This window comes from Spea bombifrons, chromosome 3, assembly GCF_027358695.1.
Source record: "Spea bombifrons isolate aSpeBom1 chromosome 3, aSpeBom1.2.pri, whole genome shotgun sequence".
In the NCBI taxonomy this organism is placed as follows: domain Eukaryota; kingdom Metazoa; phylum Chordata; class Amphibia; order Anura; family Pelobatidae; genus Spea; species Spea bombifrons.
Window position 1 is genome coordinate 81925564 of NC_071089.1, and position 16040 is coordinate 81941603.

At 39.1% G+C, this 16040-nt stretch overlaps 1 non-coding gene and 3 pseudogenes across 1 annotated transcript; all 4 read right to left on the minus strand.

Annotated features, from left to right (window-relative positions):
* Positions 1-14980: 14980 nt before the first annotated feature.
* LOC128487414 (uncharacterized) lies at positions 14981-15101 on the minus strand (annotated as a pseudogene).
* A 181-nt stretch (positions 15102-15282) lies between these two features.
* LOC128487807 (uncharacterized) lies at positions 15283-15391 on the minus strand (annotated as a pseudogene).
* Positions 15392-15580: 189 nt separating this feature from the next.
* LOC128486883 (5S ribosomal RNA) lies at positions 15581-15699 on the minus strand. The gene has a single exon (XR_008353155.1). It is a non-coding gene; the product is annotated as a 5S ribosomal RNA (ribosomal RNA).
* A 201-nt stretch (positions 15700-15900) lies between these two features.
* LOC128487511 (uncharacterized) lies at positions 15901-16019 on the minus strand (annotated as a pseudogene).
* Between the last annotated feature and the right edge of the window lie 21 nt (positions 16020-16040).

Here is a 16040-nt window from a genome sequence, read left to right on the forward strand (position 1 = left end):
TTCATATCAGATACCCCTATTCTCCCCATCTCTTACCTTTCTCCTCTTCCTTTCTACTTTCTCCTCTTCCTTTCTACTTTCTCCTCCTTCTTTTCCTCTCCTTCTTTGTTCTTGTTGTAGGATCATGCTATCTGTTTTTGTCACTTCAGACCTCTCCTTTGCCGCTCCCTGGCAGTGCGTACAACAATTCATGCTGAGCGCCAGGATATGACATCATGTCCCGGCACTCAGTATCAATTGCCGGCGCACAGTGATAGGGAGCACAGAAGCTGAGGTCTGAAGTGACAGACCTTGCACCCCCTTAATATTGGGTCCGTTTGTCGTACATACATGGAGATTGCTAAAGAAATGAAATAATGGCAAAAAAATAATCAAGAGCATACCAATCCTTTCACACCTCTGGTGCACTCATTTTTGATGGCTACAACTCCGACCACCTTCATTGTTTTAAAACGTATGTAAGAAAAGCCTCTGTTTTGCTTGTTTTCTTCCATTGCTTCAGGTGATCAGGGGAGTATCCTGATGTGCCAGAGATGTATGAGATAGATGGCTGGGATTCATGGGTTAAAATATTGCAGAAACCGGCATTGTTACTGCTGTATGGTGGTAGCGAAAGCAAATGTTCCTGTATGGTGTTAGTGTGCGTGAGTGTATGGTGTTAGTGTGCGGTGTTAGCACGACAGTATGTGTCAGCATATGGTGTTAGAGTGTGTGAATGTTTATGAAAGTATTTTTTAACTTTTTGTTTAACTTATTGACAAGATGAAATGTAAAACTAGAACAAGAAATGTTTTTCATTGTGGCTCATTGCGTTATTTGCACGTAACTCTTTGTGCATCACAGCTGTGAGTGTCCCAGACCTGCGTCTCCGCTGTTTTAACTGTGATACTGTGGCATTGGTGTTTTTTCTTTATGCTTTTAGAATCAGTGGAAATAAACATATTTTACAGATGAACTCATTTTCATGGTGTTTTTTATTGCATAGCTGTCCGTAATTGTTTTTTTTTTTCACACTCTACGCTATCACGTGTTTTTCTCTCTCTTCTTTTACGCATGGGTCCCAATTTCTGCTGTTTCTATCAGACGCTGTTTCTCCATGGGGCACACCAGACAAATACATGCTGCTTCCTTTTGTTGCTATAACATTGAATAATCCTATTCAAAGGCATAGAAATGTATCGATCTGTCCCAGTTTGGCTCTGATCCTCGCTGTATAGCAAGCCTTTAAAAGATTCTTGATGGAAGATGTTTTTAGTACTCAAGTGAAAGAGCATCTCTGGAAAAATGAAACAAAAAACGTCAAATTTCTGCCTCCAGTGCCTCAATTTCTTGCTAGGATTATTTATTTCTCTCTATTTGGTTGATTCATGTTTACTTAAAAGTGAAATCACTATTTCTCGCCTCTCCAGGAGTATCCGTACCATTTTCTTTTTTTGTATGAGTTTTACCAATCACACAGTTTCATGAAGAGCTTGTCAGTACATTAGTATGATGGGAGTTATATTCTAGAACTACTGTGCCCCTTAGAGATACTCCACTCAGGCCACCAAGTGAATATCCACAAGATGAGGCAGAGATGAAGCATAACTGTTCTTATGGTTAATATTATTATTGTGCATTGCCTAAAACATTCCCAAATGCAATTTCAACTCAACCCACTTCTTTATTCATTATGAAGGGTCAATAATGGCAGGTTTCTCAAGCAAGAAGGGCTGAGTTGGCCCTGTATAAAGCATATTTGACTTGGGTGAGGAGACTGGAGAAATGTCACTAACTTAACTCTACATTATGCTAAGACAGCAAAGGTCTTCTTGCAGCTGAAGCTCACTGAGGTTGACCCTTCATAATGAATAGTGAATGTATAGTGAAGTCAAGGAGTCGACCCACAACACTCTTTCAAACCCTCCTACCATCATAACGTTATTGAATGGACCCCAATGAGGGTATTAGGTATTTTTAATTTATACAAACTATGGATTATGTGTAGATGTGCTGTAGTTTGAGGCATAATAGCGTAATGCTTTTACATAAGTGGGCGCTACAGGGTTTCTACTTTTCCCTGTAACGTAAGGGAATTTCTGGATCATTGCCAGGTGCATCTCGTCTCTCTCATGACACCCAGGCAGCCACAGTATGATTGACCATATACTACAACACCAGGCATGTTAAAGGTGTGCGTTTAATGTTAGTTTGTCCTCTGCAGGGTTAAGGACAGAGCTCCCCCTTCATAAAATGTATGAAGGAGCCATGATACATTTAAATCAGCTCTAATCAGCACTTCTGTAACTACAGACTCTGGTCTATGACAATTAGCACAAAAGTGTCATGTTGTCCTTTACGAGTGTCAATATACCATAGTGTGTAAAGCCGCATTCCAGTGTGTTAATCCCGGCTGAATTCTGCCATGCTGAGCTGTAATGTGTAAATGTATCATTATGATGGATAGAAACGGATAATGTTATTCTACTTCAGTTTGTGCAACAATCTTAAGTGACTTCCAAATTTCAAGCATTGCTTATTGTGCAACAATGTAATATCAATGAGGTTATTTGGTACACTGATTTGTTTTCCACTTTTTAAGAACAAATAACATCCTGCAGTCTATGGTACTCTATTTTAGTATGTAATTACTTTATTCAAAATAATCTAAACAATGTAAGGTATATATATATATATATATATATATATATATATAAAATCATAATACGATAAAAAAAAATAAGAATCTATCCTCTCCGTTTACATTTTCTTACACGGGTGAGTTGACTAGTGTGAATTTCCAGCCCTGGCCATCGCCTAACTCGGAGTTGACACCATTTCACCCATGAAGTTAAAGTGCTACGTGGGGATGATAAATACGTATAACACAGAGTTCTCTCAGTGGATAAGGACTTCCAGAACAAAATGGACAAAAAAAGGAAACATAAAAAAAAAGCTTAAAAGTCCAATAATGTTGGTCTTCAACATGCATCAGACCCCTATGTGTGTCTAACTCACAGCTCTGAAAATGACTTGTACATTATGTTCCTCCTTTTATTAGACTCAGCTTAGATCTGAGCAGGGATTTTTTATGGTTTCTACATCAAAAAGGACTTTACTGAGTTCCTTCTTTCTTTTCCTCTTTCCAGGCTGTCGTAATCTTGTTAATTCTTCTGAAATAATCAGTGAAGACGCATCTGGCAGACGTAGCAAACCCATACTGCATAATTGTGAGAAAAACTGATTAGGTGAAATCCGTAAACATTTCCCTTACTAGAGTCATGCGGTGGATACAAGAATACGAAGTCTTCAAACCTATAACTTTATTTCAAAGAATTGCTGCTACTTTATGTGTTTAAATGATCCCAGTCTAAAATATAAATTATGGTAAAATGATTATTTCTAAACTAATGAACACAATAATCATGATCACAAGTCTGTTAAAGAAATACATACATTATAGTAATTTATATTTAAGAGGCTTTTTAAACAAGAAAAACACATTCTATGGTATGTCTGATAGAAACTAGTCCTGATTCCTCACAGACAATCTTAAAATTCCTCAGGATGGTGTGAAAAGCAGAACACTAGAGCAAAATGAATGTGATATAATTAATAAATATTAAGAAGCTCTGCTCAGATCTTGCAGCCAATACTGCAAAGATCAATATAAATATTTCTGTATAACACTTAAGAAAGCAATATGCAAAATATAAGTTGGATGCCCTTGCTTTTCTTTTTTGCCCTATGTGTTTTGCCCTATGTGTTTTGCCTGTGTGTCACCTCCATTCCATACAGGTACACATAAGGAAAAGGGGTTTGGAAAAGTTTGGTGACACGTGGTACTTCTTCACATTAAAAGCCGTACATTTCTTCAATCAAGATTCTTTATGACATGGAGGAGAAAGACTCCACTGCTATGGAGCAATTCTAGGGGTTACTAGGCAAGATGCTCATTATATTTCCTGGGGATGTACAGTGTGTTGTGTCCAAAGCAAGAATATCTGAACATTCATGGGGCCCTGAGAGAACATAAAATGAGGAATTATATGCTTTCACAAATGTCAAACATCTCTTAAAGGGAAATGGCTCTGAACATGGCAACCTATATGCTAAATAACTTGGAAAATACACCACACACACATCCATAATGTGTTAAACATGTTTTAATTTCTCTTTAATAAATGTGTAATGAAGATGTGCTGTGACATTTAGCCTTTATTGGTGTTTGTGGGATTCTGATATGTTACCAGAGTTGTTCTAGCTAACGTTGAGGCCTTTTAGTACCTACACTACACATTCTTCATAAATGCGCCCCTACATTTGCTTTTTGGTTTATCCTACCTGTGCCCTTCTTATACCCCACAAGAAGGTCCTCTCGCCATATGGTTGACACACATTTAATGCAGGTGTACTACAGTACTGTGTTTGAGATGACTTATAGGGGTGGCAGAGTATTCCCCACCACCAATGTAAGTATTACATATCAGGATTACATGAATACTTTTATACCATTTTTTTGTGTCATCTCAGAAGTTCTCTTTTACTTTTAGTTACTCCAAATAAAGCTTAAATATAATATAATTATATAATACAGTTAAAGTAGTCAGTCTTTTCACAGTAGCGTAAATAAGAGCCTTAACCCATGAGAAACTATGTTAACGATAGTTATGCACGAATTGCAAGCAGCTTAATTAGCATTCTGTAGACTTGACAAATTCTGCTCCATGTTCAGCCATTTCTTTTGAACTTGGTAGAGAACTAACAGATAACCAAGCACAAATTTGATCTATACTTTGTTTAATGAGCTTCTTGTGAGGCCTAGGTCTTGGGGTAACAGCAGTATAATTTGGAGAACAAGAAATGGCCCATTGTGACTTCAAATACTTTAACATGTTTACAAATCATAACATGTGAATTCATAGTGCATTTGTATGCCACGAATACCGCAAAATAATATATACAGCCCAATAATAAAAACAACACAAGTGTACTTATTGTTTCTATTTTGTATACTTTATAACATGTATCTGTAATATGGTATGTAAGCCATATTAAACATATTTTACATCTCTATATTCTTTGATCTGTGCATTTGCTTGCAATTCAAATCTAGTCTGCTTTCCTTCAATGCCTAATAACATGACATTAGTTAACTAATTTCAGGGCTGCAGTATTCTTGTGTGATTTCTTAAGGTCAAAGTCTCCCTTCTATTATAGTCATCTTGGCTTGTTTGTTTCAGGAGCACAAAGGTCTTCCAGTTACTAAGTAATCTTTTCAGCTAAAGGAAATTCTTTCTCTGAGTGCACATGAGGTGTCACCCAGCTGGCTGAATATGCCTTAAAACTTTCATAGGCTGGTTAAAAATGTTTACGGCTGACAGCAACAACATGAGAGCAAAATCCTTTCCAGGTTCATCAAATATCTGTCAGGGTGTTAAACCAAATTTATCACTATGTCAGCCCCTAAATCAGGATTGAGTTCAGGGGGTTAACACATCTTTTCTCGTCTTACTTCTTAACAGCATGTGGGAGACATAAGCAAATATTTGAAATAAAATAGAATATTACCTACAGACAATCCAACCATCATATGAATATGATAGCTGTGAGGTCCCTTTCATTTCCCATGGTACCTCTGTTGCAAATACACGATTCTCCAGAACCTCCCCTTTTACTTCTGGTGAACACATCACCCTGCATGTGAAATACTCAGCTCCACCATCACTCAGCTCCACCAAACACAGCGAATGCAAAGTGCATTTCATTTTCGTGACATCCATTGTCACATTTGCCAGCAGATGGTGCTGTATCAGCATTTACATGTCTTTCGGTATACTGGTATCATGTACAGTGTCCCTGTGGAACTTCTTCACTTCATTGTAACTGTAGTTGATCGACTATTTCGTCTTTCATGAATGTTATGCTTTCTCTTCTACTCTTATTGTGTATAAATGACCACATATATTGATCTGCAGACTTTAGGTCAGATCAACAAAATATATTTATGCACTGTGTAACGGGTTCACCAAGAGAGCTGTAGTAACTCCTAGAGATCACCCAGATGTATCCTCCTGTAGTCCCCGGTATCACTTCCAGCACCAGCCAGCATGCGCACCTTGGAACCCTGCTATGTGTACCCAATAAGTAGACACAACTACCTTGAACTGAGTACAGCAGGAATGAACAGTTTATTGTTGTAAAACATAGACTCATTTATCCACAGAACTGCATTAACATAAATTAACAGATACATGTATTCAACCCAACCTTTAATTCCCCTGGCAGCAATCCTATTGATGGGATATATTAAACAATGGAGTTCCTACCTATGCTACCTGGAGCCATCTCTGTCATAGAGATGGACCTCGGGGCCCTGTATGACAGGTCATTCTGACACACATTGCTTCACGTAACTCACATCCCCTATCTTTATTGATTTGTTGTGCCTTGTTGATCTGTGGGTCACCTCACGGGTTGGATTTAGGGTGAACACCATTTACAGACAGTTATATCGATGCACAGAGGATAGTTTAGGGTGTCCAGATGCTAAGGTGTAGTATATTGGGAAACTGACACTGAACATTAAAAGTAAGGTGGGCTACACCACCCCAAGCTGGTCTGTTAGCTACTATTACTGCGGTCATATACGTTTTCCCTATAATGGGTAACTAACATTTGTCTCCCATCAGGAAAGCCATCTCCTTAGCGAAAAAATTGAGTTAACTGCAACGAGAAAATCATCTTCCTCTCTTCTTATAAGAGTAACATTAATAAAATGTAAGGAAGCTCACTGGAAGAGAATCAATTAGCTTAAAAAAGGAGCACCCTGTATCTGATAGGCATGTCTTGAAGAATTTAGACTGTCCTAACTTGGTCATTGCATGACCATACATGAAATGCACATTGAGCAGCTATAAAGAAATACTTTGGGCATGGCACAGGTATGAGGTATGCAGGTCCTTGGCAATAGCAGAAAAATACCAGTAAACCAAACATTACATAACCTTGCATTAGCCTCAAAAGATAACGATCAACTCACATAGACTCGCAAATAGGAAACTCAAGTGCATGTAGGCTTAAAAAAGAAGGATTCTCACAAATCACACCAACAACACATAATATGATGACACTGCTAGGTTTGGCAGAATTGTTGCAGGGCTATTGTCCAAATGCTCCTAGTTAATTGCCTGGGGTTGCTTACAGTTCAAAAATATACATGTTGTGGCTTATTCTTGGATTCTTTGTTCAATACAAAAGTTACAAACACAGCATATGAAGTGTTAAAAAAAAATCATTGGCCAATCATGGGTTAAAACATTTTATGATGTCATAATGCATGATTGTCTTTATGATCGCCATTTTCACCCTCAGTTGGGTAACATAAAGAAGTTTGGGTGAAGCCTTCTGTTCTCATTGGCATGACTGAAAAGTTTAGTTAATGCTGGCAACTGTTTCTGTTACCCAAATTTTTCTACCTTGTTGTTATCAACAAAGCCGTGGCTAACACAGTATATAAGACTGCCTTTATGATGTCATAGTGTTATAAATACTATATACAGTATAATGGCTGCAACCAAACTCCTTTATTAGTGGCTACAAATGAGGGGTAACATCACAACACATCATTAAATTTACTATATTTTGTGATATTAAGTCATATTTTGATCTGTGGCTAAATCTCAGAGTCTTTAGGGATAAATAATTGAAGATGAATGTATGTTTCCTTCTGTAACATTCCCATATACCAGGCTGTAAACAATTATATTGATCCTACTTCTTTTATTGTTTAGCGACCAGCTTTGGAGCCCATTATGGAGGAAGGAAATCTATCAGTTGTGGAGTTTGTGCAGGCCCTGAAAGAATTGGATCTCCTGTGTGAGACAATGTACAGGACAGGAGAAGCCATACAGGAGAACCTGCAGAAACTGGTGAGTGTTGCCTTTATGTATTATGGTATTATTATTGTTTATTCTTTGATATAGCGCCATCATTATCCATAGGGCTGTACAATGGGTAGACAGGACATAAGAAGTTATATTAAGCATAACAATTTGATCTACAGAAACAGCAGCTGATGAGGGCCTTGCTCAAAGCAGCTTACAGTCTAGAGGGGTATAGTATACAATCCAACATTTTGATTTAACACGTTGTCATTCTTTTTCCCCTGTAGTTTACTGATATTGATGAAGGAGAGATTGCAGCGAGCGGCACAACCAGCGATGCAGCTGCACAGACAGACACTGATAAAAGCATTGATCAGGTTAACAGTTTCTCTAAGTGAAACTTTTATTCATACACACATTTTACATACTTTGTATCTACTTATTTCATCAAACGTACTGAAAACTTTAGAGTATAATTACCGTATATATAGGCCAAGGACTTAATCCTATATCTCAGTAAGGTTTCCACAGGAGAAATCCATGCGCGTGTCCTTTTGAGTCTGTTTTATGCTCATACAGCTACAATACATGAGTACTTGGTGAGGTTTTTGGAACTGTTATTAGTAATTGAGTGGAATATTAAAATTCATTTCATTGCAAGCAGCAGAATGTGCTTTGTCCAAATCTGGAGAGTCTGAGAAGGTGGTGGACACGTGCAGAGCTGCCTTCTAGATGGAGCAGCCACCAGATAACAGCTTGGTGTTTAAATGCACTGATAATATAACGTAAATAATATTTAGCACATATTAGTTATTGGTTATTAGTTATTAATATTCTTATGTTACTGTTTTCTTTAGCATTCTTCAGAAAGCTTTGAGACGCCTTGTGACTCCTGGGACGAGGAAACAACTATTTCAGGACGTATAAATACAACCTTTGATTTTGAGGTAGAGCAACAAGTGATAATTTGTTCAAATTCAAATAATTCTCATGCAATTTAAACATTAATCATAATATTTTGAGAACACAACAGCCTTATTCTAATATATCCAGAGAGTTTTGTGGTACATGATCACTCTTTCTGCTCAATAATCAGGCTACGGATATCATGATATTAAATGTTTGCATCTTGCATTTGAGTGCACTGCTTTGTGACTTCAGTGACCATATTTTAGTATTACCCAAAAATAATAATATAAGCGACTCATCCCAGAAAGAGAATAACAATGGGAGTGTGATAAGGGCCTGATAGAGCTTGGGGAGCAAAAATACTCACTCTCTGCTGTGCGCTTACCAAATTTCATAAAACGTAAACATTAGTCCGATATGATTCAAACTCCATCATAGTGAGATTAGAAACTTTAAATATAACGTATGCTTCTTCATTTCAGATTTCTCCAGATCCTGAAAATAAACCAGAGGTGGAAGCACCGTGTGAAGACCAACCAAAGAGGAAGACCAAAAAATCAAAACGCCGTTTCTGGCGATCCCTCTTCTGCTGTTGGAAACCCAGCATATGATCCAGCGTTGGCGTCATTCACAGAACTTTCAAACAGCATCCGTCTCAGCAAAGCCATAGAAACCACCCAAAACTGCCATCTTTGTGGTTTCATGTAAAACATCTGAACTATCAATGCTATTAAAACAAAATCAATGAAATGTCGTTAGATTTTGTACTTAATATTGTTAAGTAAACCCACTCCGTAATTAATAATTAAGTCCAGCAGTATTAAACAGCAAGAAATACACTGTATATGTATATCTCGGAGACGAGAGAGAGGAGGTGTGACAGAAATATTTGAATAGAACAAGTTAATAACATACAGCAGGGAACTTTATTTCACATAAGTAGAATAATTCATTACATAAAACATACAGCAGGGAACTTTATTTCACATAGGTAGAATAATTCATTACATAAAACTAGAGAGCTTTAGATGTAATGTAAGAAAGTTCAACTGCTGAGAGGGTGGTAGATAAATGAAACAGCCTCCCATCAGAAGCGGCTAAGCCTAATACATTGAAGAAATGTAAATATGAATTTGATAGGTATAAAGTGATCCTGAATCGCAAGACAAGACCAAGGATGATTAGTGTCTGATTCTTTATATCAGGTTTCAGGATTGTTTAATCTTTGATGTCAGCTACTCATTGGTTTAATCTTCCCCTTTATCAGAAATGAAGGGAAAGATTTAACCAATGACTGAATGACTGATATTAAGATATCTTCTTTCCCTCCTTGAATACATTCCTCTGTTTCTTTTTGGACCTGAATGTTCCCCATGTAACCGCAGGTGTGACACTGGATATATTCTGTTTCCTTCCCTTATACCGCAACAGGCTCTGGCTTAATGTCAAGGCAACATGAGATTAATTAAATTTAGGTGTTTGAGGGCATGCTTGTCGTTCAAAGTGTCAGTAATGTCAGTTTTACTGGTGTAGAAAAAGCCGGTGTAGTAAACAGGCATTTAACATTTCCTCTGATTTCAAGTTAAGCGAAGACGCTAAAATGGAAGTAATTTACGTTCTCTGCGGGATTTAAAAGCAGGTTGAATGCCCGCTATTCCTGCTTAACTCACATGGAAACCCACTCCTGGTATGTAACATGCAATGGATGATATGATCAGCTGCTGTGAACTACAACTCCCATTATCCTCACCCGATAAAATACACACTAAAAACATTTCAATTACAGTTAACTTTCCTTTCCATTGTAATTCACAGCAGCCGTGATAAGAGGATTGTTTGTTCTGCTGAACATTCTGGTTCTATTTCCCTGCGGAATTCATTGTCCCAGAAATAAAAGTGCTTATGTCAGGTGCGTTGTGTACTCCTGACACCCCAGGCTTGTAAAGCCCTGAAATCTGATTGGCCAGCAGAGGGTCCCAAATGGCTAGTGTAGGTATGGGATTTGTTTCCCTTGGGTGGACATCACAGGGGTGGATTTACGATGAGCACTTTTAACAGAGAGTAATATAGATGGACAGAGTCCAAAAGCTAAGCTGTGGTGAGTTCACTCACCAACTCTGAGGAAAACCACAAAACGTATTAAACAGATTCTTGAAAATCCTAAAAGTTCATAAAATAGAGCAGCAGCCCACTTGCCAAGGTTTCCTCTTCTTGGCTTGATTAATAGTAGAAATTCACAAAGGGGGTAGTGGTTGCGCTTCAACAATAAGAAATAGAAAAAAGAAAAGTAGCACAATGGTGTAGTATGTTTATATTCCAGGTATATATAAAAATAAGATACAAATGTGGTACTCACAATTTTTTGGAGCTATTCTAGCTCCAAAATGCATGTATGGACGATACAATCCTCGCCTAAGGATGAAATAGCAGCAATGGTGTGGTACTCAGGTGTTGGTTAAAATCGTGGTTAAGAGCACTTTAAAGGTTGCTCTTTCCTACAGGCGTAGGTGGTATGATCCCCACCAAGGATATTGGAGCAGCAAGTGTCCTTCTTGATAAAAAAAGAAAATGATCCCAGGAGCAATGTAAAAAGGCTATTTATTTATACTTTACAGAATAAAAAGTATAAAATAATATAAAATAGCACACTACCTTTACAAAGGCTTTTTCAAAGTGTTAAAGCTGATTTTTTTGTGAATTTTTTAAACTTTATTTGAGGACTTGCATGTTCTTTCCTGGAATTCACAAAAATGTAATTTGTAAAGACATTTTTGAAAATATGTGAATTGTTTTAGCATGATAAATAAATACATTAAAGGGTAATTATAATTAAATCTGTTCCCCATATAAATACTTATATAAATATAGCACAAAGATGGATACTTTTGAAGCATTAGCATCTGTTCATACAGCATGCAATATACAGTACCTAAACACTTTCCAAATCAAGATGTTTTGTGTGTTAATTGATCCAAACAAAATGTAAAATTGAATGCACATTTTATTCCAGTATTTATCAACCTGATGTATTTGCTTCATTTTCGTTCTTTATCCTATAATCTTTGTTTTGTAAAATGACTAAATATGTACTTACATACAAGTCTAATGCCTCTTTATAGTTATTCTATACTGTAGTAACTGTGTCTCAACCCACACCAATAAAATACATCTACAGATTTTTCTTATGCTTTTTCTTGAACAAGAATGACAAATTATATGACTCTATGGCATTTTATAACATAACTAGAGGGCTGTGTCTTCCTTCTACTCGGTGCATGCCATATCTAGGAATTTTGACTCCATTTTCCTCCTTTTGTAGAGTATAGATATGGGAAATGGCACACCAAACAATAATACATATAGAATAACTGAAGTATAAATTGGTGCAACAGTCAAACCTGGGCCTACCAGGCATAGGTACATGCAGATATAGTTAGATAGAGGAGCAAATAAAAAAATAAATTAGTAAACAATTTATTTAGCACAGTAGTGCTAGAAAAAGGATGTACATTTGTCATGTCTCATGACTCATGGTTTATTTTGTATTTAGATTTATATGCTGTTTGCTACTGGCTATCATGTTATTTGTCCCTGCTGGGCTCCCTTAGTCAGGTTGTATTCAGCTAACCCCTCCCCTTTCCTGTTCATTCTGGTGCTGTTCATTATACTGTCTGGTACCAGCCATGTTCTGTGATTTGTTAGCAAGAACTACTGTCTTTTCACCTGCACATCTGTACATATTTACAAGGATTGTCAGCCTGAAGATTAAAACTTTACTGAGATCCTCTTCTACATGTCAGTTTTGCTGAAGTTGACACTGTCTGCTGAACTTTCATTGTGTGAGTACTGGTCAATACAGACTTAGCAGTTGGTCTCAGGAACCCATATCTCACAGCTTTGTTAGTGTGGCAGAATAGTGAAAAGACAGCAACACAGCTTAGCTGCCCTTGTGCTGGACCTGTGTAGGTTAGTAATACCTCTGCCTCCTAATCCTAGTAGCTCACTATCATCACAGGAAAAGCAACATGCCTCAAATGAGGAAATCATAGATGTCAATCCAGCTTGAAGAAAACGCAGCATAAAGCCTACCTGGAAGATCATTGAAACACTTAAAGACATAAACTGTGAAATATTGCAACAAATGGAATGGCTTTGGGAACAGGTGATGAGTTCTCTCACCACCATCTCACAGCCCGCTTCTGATGTGTCATTACTAGAGGAAGCTCTAGGACAGCTCTCTACAGCACATTCACAATATCTTGCTCACAGCAAACTTTATGTCTCTAATTTACAGAAGATGAATTCAGAAGATGCTTTAAAAGAAATAGAACTTTTTTGGCAGAGGCTACCAAGATACAGGCGGCCTTTGCGCAAAGGAAGGCTAAAATAGAAATGGTAGCTCTAGAGAAACAATGTGAGCATGCCACAGCCATGGCAACACTAAGAGTTCTAGAACAAGCTGCGAACGGGAGTGAGGGAGACAGCGCCAGCTTAAGTGACTTGGATACCGAGGATCCCCTTAAGCGCACCAAAGACTATGTACTAAACCAAAATAGTGAACCCCCCATTGCCTCAAATGTTACTGAAAGTAAAGATATTCCTCCAAAGCAACAGGGCACAGACTCTTTGGCAGACCCCTGCACCCAAGGTCTGTACAACGCACTAACCACTAACTGCCCTCACCTTTCCTCACACACCATAGTGAACCAGCAAGCTCAACACATAAAACCCCAGATGCGAATCTACTCTCCTGCAGTGCACCAAATCCCTGGCAACCATACTGCTCCAAACGTATCCCTGACCAGGTCTACAGACTATAAACCGCCACCAGGGATAAATACCTATGCGACCCCATACTACCCTAAGTTGCTCAACCAGAATACCACGGACAACATGATCAACACCTTTCAACCTGCTATTCCCTGCCCAAACTTAGAGATGTCAGAGTTAGCGAAGTATATGGTTTGCCATGAACTCACCAAAACCAGCCTTTCCAGGTTTGATGACCAGCCTGAAAATTACAGAAGCTGGAAAAGCACCTTCAGAACTACAATTAGTAGCCTTGGCATTACTCCTGCTGAGGAGCTTCACCTGCTGATCAGGTAGCTTGGCCCACAGTCTACAGAACGTGTCAAGAGACTCAGGGCTGTCCACATTGATAACCCTGCAGCAGGCCTCATCGCTGCTTGGCAAAGACTAGAACAAAGCTTTGGTAGCCCTGAAGCCATAGAGGATGCTTTGTTTAAACGACTGCAGAATTTTCCAAAAATATCCGGTAAGGACAATCAGAAATTCCTGGAACTCAGTGACCTTCTCTTAGAGCTCCAGCTGGCCAAAGCAGACGTTTACCTCCCTGGCCTCAGCTATCTGGACACTGCTTGTGGAGTATACCCAATAGTTTCCAAGCTGCCATATAATATTCAGGAAAAATGGGTAGCGCTCGGGTCAAAGTATAAAAAAGAGAATAAAGTCTCCTTTCCCCCATTCTCCTACTTCTGTGAGTTTGTCAAGAATATTGCAGAAACTAAGAATGACCCTAGTTTAACCTACAATGAGCTCAATGCCCTTGGCACCCCCCCTCAGGCCTACGACAGACCGCACTCTAATCTTAGAAAGTACAGGGGTCCAGTATCGGTGAAAAAGACTAATGTCCTTCCCCCTCCTACATCAACTCCCGACAAAAACAGTCAGGGTAAAAAGATTGAGAATCCTAACCGCCTATGTCCTATTCATAAGAAACCTCAACCACTCCCAAAAGTGCATTGGCTTTAGAAGGAAACCTATCCAAGAGCGCAAGGAGCTCCTAAAGACATATGGGGTGTGTTTCAGGTGTTGTGCTTCTACTGAACATTTTGCCAAAAACTGCAAAACCCCCATCAAGTGCACAGAGTGCAATTGTGAGGATCACGTGCAGGCGCTACATCCATCTCAGTACATTCCTGCAACTTCTGCAGAATCCCTTCCTGTGTCAAGGTACGGCAGGGAGACTACAGACCAAGTAGCAGCCTAAGTGTCTTCTTCCTGCACAGAAATCTGCGGACAAGACCTTTGTGACAAGTCCTGTGCTAGAATAAAGTTAAAGTACATCCAAAGGGTCGTCCTGAAAGGCCTCTTAAAGGGCGTGCCATCCTACAAAATCCCTTAGTCAGGTTGTATTCAGCTAGCCCCTCCCCTTTCCTGTTCATTCTGGTGCTGTTCATTATACTGTCTGGTACCAGACATGGTATTCCCAGGCAGTCACCCATCCAGGTACTAACCAAGCCCAACCCTGCTTAGCTTCCGAGATCAGATGAGATCGGGCGCTTTCAGGGAGGTATGGCCGCAGGCGTGAAAGATTTTTATTTTACTTCTCTTATTCTGTTGCTGCTGCTGCTTGTCGTCAGACAGAAATAATTATAAGCTCTGGGACAGGACAGAGAAGGTGAGAAGGTTCAAATAAGGGTTTAAAGCTTTGATGATGAGCAAGAAACATGGCAAAAAGCTCTCCCCGGACTGTGAGAAAAGAAAAAGCCTACAACACCGGGTATTCCCAGGCGGTCTCCCATCCAAGTACTAACCAGACCCAACCCCCCTTAGCTTCCGAGATCAGGCACTTTCAGGGTAGTATGGCTGCAGGCGTGAAAGATTTTTATTTTACTTCTCTTATTCTGTTGCTGCTGCTGCTGCTGCTTGTCGTCAGACAGAAAGAATTATAAGCCCTGGGAAAGGACAGAGAAGGTGAGAAGGTTCAAATAAGGGTTTAAAGCTTTGATGATGAGCAAGAAACACATGGCAAAAAGCTCTCCCTAGACTGTGAGAAAAGAAAAAGCCTACAACACCTGGTATTCCCAGGCAGTCACCCATCCAGGTACTAACCAAGGCCAAACCTGCTTAACTTCCGAGATCAGATGAGATCAGGCGCTTTCAGGGCGGTATGGCCGCAGGAGTGAAAGCTTTTTATTTTACTTCTCTTATTCTGTTGCTGCTGCTGCTGCTGCTGCTGCTGCTGCTTGTCGTCAGACAGAAATAATTATAAGCTCTGGGACAGGACAGAGAAGATGAGAAGGTTCAAATAAGGGTTTAATGCTTTGATGATGAGCAAGAAACACATGGCAAAAAGCTCTCCCCGGACTGTGAGAAAAGAAAAAGCCTACAACACCTGGCATTCCCAGGCGGTCCCCCATCCAGGTACTAACCAGGCCCAACCCTACTTAGCTTACAAGATCAGACAAGATCAGGCACTTTCAGGGTGGTATGGCCGCAGGTGTGAAAGCTTTTTATTTTACT